Below are 6,000 nucleotides of genomic sequence, written 5' to 3' on the forward strand. Positions count from 1 at the left end.
CAAACACCTTAAACCTAACATGTGCAAATGCAAACATGACATCAAATATGTCCAAACTGCTTTTGGTCTCTTTTATTGCAATTACTACTGACCTAAGTATCCAAACAAGAAGCATCATGTTTGACTAATTTTCTCCTATCCTAATCTCCAGTCAGTCATTGAGGATTATGAACTGTACCTCCTAAACATCCATTAGATCTATCAAGTATTCTCCATTGCTACCGTCATTATATTACTCCAATCTATCATTATAATATCACACTGGGTTATTGCAATAGCCCCTTATATATTCTTCCTAAATCTACTATTGTCCTCATTCCAATTCATTCTCAGCATTTCAGACTGAGTAGTTTTCTTTCCTCCAAAATTAAAAGCTTATTTTATAAGCCTCCTAATTAAAATGTTTCTTAAAATTTATAGCATGAAATCTTTTTTGCTTGGCTTATACTTGCAGCATTCTCTATCTCAAATCATAAAGTTTGCAATCTAGTCACATTGAACTGCTTTCCATTTCCAACTCATCATGTTCTCTTTCTGCTGGTTCAAGGCTTGTGACAATCATTATTTAGTTTTTAGATAGGAATGCAATTTTTCTCTGTATAGTTGGTACTTACTCCATGTGCTCTCAGTGGCCTATACTTCAACTCTAATGGTACTTATTCCATTGTATTTCAGAGGTTTCATCTCTAAGATGGTTTCATCTCTAGAGATGCTTTCCATCTCTAGGTATGACTCACAAGTATCTAAATCCACAAGTAAAGTGCTTTCTTTGTTCAGTTTATTCATTTAGCATATATTTATTGGGCACTCCTGGTTTACTAGGGACCTTTCTCAGCCTCAAATATAAATGATGAGATAGGGTCATAATGTTCTTGATCTCAGAAGCTTTACATTTTATAAAAAAGAGAAAAAAAAAGGAAGCAACAGAAGATATTTTCAGATAGTGATATTGTTTAGAAGGCAATTGAACAGTTATATTGTTTAGAAGGAGGTCTATCTTAGATATTATTATCAGAGAAAACTTCTCTAACTATGTTTTTCATTAATTTCACACAATTCCTGGTACACAGTAACAGGTATTATGTAGTCAATACATCTTTGCTAAGTTTTGGAATTCATGAATGACTAAAAATGTTTTCCATTCATGTAATTTGTAGGGAGATAAGTGAATACCCAATTAATATAAATGAGACTGTACAAAATTTGAGAAGCACTATTTCAATTAATAATGACTAATATAAATAACTTCCAGATTAAGCATTTGTTCCAAGACAGACAATATTCTGAGTAAGTTACAGACATTATCCCTCTCATTTACTTCTCACAATGGTTCTATTCTTTTTTTAGCAGACTGTAGAAGCAGACTTAGAGAGAAGAAATCACTTCACTAAGCTCAGAATATCCAGAAGGGTGGATCTGGGTTTAAAACCGAGTTACATCTAACTTTAAAGTCTATACTCTTTTCAATAAGCAGTCTGTATTATGATTAAAAGTATGAATAGTAAGGCAAAAGGGAAAAACATATCTAGGGGAAGGAAAGTATATGGTAGAAGACCCAACTAAAGCATACTAAAATAGTACTGTAAAATTACAACTTAAGGCTATAATTAAGTAACTATTTTCAGTCTAGTGGGAAAACACTTATTTGAAAACATCAGGATAGGATTTGATTTCTGACACTGTGTATAAGCTGTTTATAAGTTTATGCTCAGAGCTCAAGAACAGTAATGAAGAATGTAAACAGATGATGCAGAGAACAAGACATGGAAATGTATACCAGAATCCCCATTGTAGCATATAATTCTAAATTCAAAGTCTAACAACATTATTAATTGGATTAGTTTCTTCCAGCACAAGTTAAACAAATAGAAAAATAAATCTCTAAGATATTATTGTAGAAAATTTATTCAATTATCTTGAAAACTCTATTAAAATAGTTGAATTTTAAGTTTTAATTTTAATATAGAAAATGTACCTCTGCATTTTTGCTTATTTACTTGTTTACATTTAATATGAAGTTTTTATTATTGAACTGTGAAGCAGATAAATGTGGATTGTCCTTCTCAATTTCTATATTTCTATTCCCTTCTTCTTTCTTAGGTTGGAAAGTTACAACTTTACTTTCCATATTCCCTTGGAGCATTGATTCTGGGTGCATAAATAAATACATATATAGAAACAAACCAATCACAAGTTAGGAACCCATGCATGGGTTTTGAATGACAAAAATGAATCAGAGGCTAATATCCTAGTTATTTTGGGGGTTTCTGGTGGCAACAAGGTTGCAGATATTTGAAGATTTTTTGTAGCCACCATTCACATCTCCTCAACCAGCTTCCAGAGTGTTGAAAATCAGCAGTGGCATCAGTGCTTGATGTCATGGCTCCTGTTTTCAGTGGTAGTAAGAAAATACTGCAGTATCTGAGAATTATTCCTTGCTGGTATCAAGAACCTTCAGTGCTTATGATTTGTGATAGTATCTACTTAAAATCACCTGGGTAGAGTTGTTTGTGTTTCCTGTACTTGATTGGTACCAGAAGTGGCTGAAAGATCAGATGCACAATGATGGGAATCTGGATTTTTTTTTAACCTAGCCTGCTTTGATATGAAATGGTCCAGTAGTTACAAGTGGAGGATGACAGTTCTATAGTCCATGAAAAACAATGGTGAAAAAAGTAAGAAAGTAAGAAATGGCTTCAATGAGTACAGTGACTGCTACAATAGAGTATTACAGTGAAGATGAAGAATATATGATCTGGGAGATGGGCTGGGCTGCTTCTGACAACACTGGAAAGTTTAAAGAAAGACCATTGAAAGCTCAGAGTAGACTTTCCATTTTATTAGTATCGGGGCTAATAAAGGCCAAAATCAGATGAAGAGTTTTATTCTGTTATTGGATTAATAAATCTGTTGGTCTCTTATGTGAACGCTGGGGCATTGACTGGTAAAAAGTGGAGATTGAGAATTGTAATGAGGTCATGTAGGTGGATTTATCTGGATATGAGTTTTGTGTATCTCTAATCCAAGTCTTTCCTGATTGTTGTTCATGCTTTGATGGAGACTTTTTAATCATTCACCTGAGATACCTGCTTTGGAATGGAGTATCGATTCCTCTTACTATTCCTACTACCATTATAGTCTCTATATAGTCATCATTCCTACTACCATATAGTCTCCAGGAGGATAAGTAATTTTTTAAAAAGTTTTACTTATTTAGGGCAGCCCAGGTGGCTCAGTGGTTTAGCGCCAGCTTTAGCCCAGGGCCTAATCCTGGAGACTCTGGATCGAGTCCCACGTTGGGCTCCCTGCATGGAGCCTGCTTCTCCCTCTGCCTGTGTTTCTGCCTCTCTCTCTCTCTCTCTCTCTCTCTCTCCTCTGTGTGTGTGTGTGTCTCTATGAATAAAATAAATAAATCTTTAAAAAAGTTTTATTTATTTAAATAATCTTTACACCCCACACGGGGCTTGAACTCATGATTCTAAGATCAAGAGTCACATACTTTTCTGACTGAGCCTGCCAGGCATCCCCAGATAAGTACATTCTGACAGCAGTTTGTTCCAGGGGTGAAGTAAAAGTAAGATCAATATAAATATATTAGATGACGAATACTGCATTATTTTTACCTTTTATATTGGCTAAACCTGAGCAATTAATTAATTAATTATTTTATTGGAGTTAAATTTGCCAACATATAGCATATCACCCAGTGCTCATCCCATCAAGTGCCCATCACCCAGTCACCCCAACCCCCCGCCCACCTCCCTTTCCACTACCCCTTGTTTGTTTCCCAGAGTTAGGAGTCTCTCATGTTCTGTCACCCTTACTGATATTTTCACTCATTTTCTCTCTTTTCCTCTTTATTCCCTTTCACTATTTTTTATATTCCCCAACGTGAGCAATTGATGTGGAAATATATTCTCAATATGCCAGCCAGAAAGGGAAGGAAATAATAGATTGGATTAGGGCAACATAATTGATATGTTTTGTAATGTGCTACCCAGAGCAGTCAGGAGGAGTTCAAACATTTTAGTTGTTTGATCAAAACTCATTCTTACAGGTAGCCCACACTAATATGAAACACCAACATTTATTGGTATAATTTACAGGTGTAACTGGTCACTAGCTCTGAAATCACACTTATCCTTGCAGATCTAGAATACCACTGGATTCAACCAAAGTTAGGACTTATGATTGGGTGATAAAGAGAGTTTTGGCCTGAGTCATTTTCAGAATGAATTCAGTAGGTAGGAGGAGCCAAAGATTAGCCCTGAAACTTGCCTCTCCCTACCAAAAGAGAATAATAAAACCAATGCTATATTCCTGGGGAAAGCACAGTTCAGGGTGGTTATTCCTATCACAACTCTATTTAACATGTCTGTTTGGCCTGTGCAGATGAAAGATGGCAGGGATGAGAGATGACCAATAAAATCTGATGAAGACTCCAATTGTTGTTCCAGATGTAGTCTCTTTATAGAAGCAATTAACATCACCCATGGCACCTATTATGCAGCTATCAAATTGCCAAAAGATTTTGCTCTTTACCAATAAATAGAAAACACCAGCAGCAGTACATTTCAACTTGTAATGACAGTAGTAAATCTCTATTGTCTTTCTCTTTATATAGTTCACTCTCATAATTTAGTTTGAGAAATCTAGATTAACTCAACATCTCAAAAGACATTATGTTGTTCCACCACACACAGATGTCTACATGTCAACAGGACAGATATAGTTGATACCCTCCAACATTTGGCAAGAAACATGCTTACTAAAGGGAAATAAATCCTATCAAATTTCTCCTTCACAATTTTTGCCGTTCCTGGTCAGGATCATATAAGGATTCCTCCTTCAAAGTGAAGAGTGAAACTGATTCCCTCTGCATTTCTCTAGGACTGAGAAAGGGGCACAAGACTCATTTGGCCTCTTTTTCCTTGAGAGATAACATATGACAAATTGAATGTGCTCTCTTTTGCCAACAAATTTTTAAGGCTACAAGATTTTGAATTGGGGGGGTAGACCTTTCAAAGGCTCTAACGCCAGCCCAAGTTGGAGTGAATGAATCTCTATCACATGATTTAGCAGGGCTAATGACACTTGAATTTCCTGTAACACAGGAAATACACGGAGTTTGTTGGAAGTCCTCAAGGAAAATTGCAGTGTAGGCCTTTAGCATTGGAAGGAAACCCCTTTTGGTCTTTAGAACAGACCAAACAAGTGAGCATGCAAAATAAATGGATATTAGCTAATCCAAGTTGTAAATGTGTGAGCAGCATCCTTGTACTGACAAGTGAACATATTATATAGGACAATGGCCTCCAGTCTGTCTGAAAGCACAAGTAAATTGCCCAAACTTGTAGATCAAGTTCGCAAACACCTAATTTCTGCTGCATTGCCTCATACCCTCAATCTATCACCATTGTTTCAATGAGGAGTTTGCTACAATCTGCTTTACTGATGATTCTGCGTAATAAGCTGGCACCAGCTGGAGGTGGAACTCTATAGAATTTATATCTTGTTTATGAGTGTAAATAAGTAAATTTTTAGTGAGAAAGGAGAAGCAATGGGCTAATGGGTATGGCTTTTTATTCCATTTACTCTGTTTCCCAGTTATCAGTAGCATCTGGATTTTTGAAATGTTAGGATGACTTCTAAAAAATGCAGGGTCCAGGTAACAAGGAAACAGAGATAGGCATGACATTTTTTTCATACCGACCAATTTATAAACTGCTTTTATTCCCTTCTGGAAGACATTGGACACAGTTTAGAAGTCTTTCTTTTATTTTGTTAACAGCTTTACTGAGGTATAATTGATATAAAAATAATTGCACATATTTAATGTGTACAAGTTGATAAGTTTGGACATATGCAAACACCCATGACACTATAACCACAATTAAGGTAATAGACATATCCAACACTACCCAGTTTCCTTAGTTATCTTTTGTGTATGTGGTAATAACACCTAACATGAGATCTACCCTCTATTTACAAATTTTAAGA

General features: G+C 35.6%; 1 pseudogene; it reads right to left on the reverse strand.

The window, feature by feature from the left end:
• Nucleotides 1-786, reverse strand: part of LOC121492554 — a 184,794-nt pseudogene extending 184,008 nt beyond the window's left edge.
• Between the last annotated feature and the right edge of the window lie 5,214 nt (nt 787-6,000).

This window comes from Vulpes lagopus, chromosome 6 (genome assembly GCF_018345385.1).
Source record: "Vulpes lagopus strain Blue_001 chromosome 6, ASM1834538v1, whole genome shotgun sequence".
Lineage (NCBI taxonomy): Eukaryota > Metazoa > Chordata > Mammalia > Carnivora > Canidae > Vulpes > Vulpes lagopus.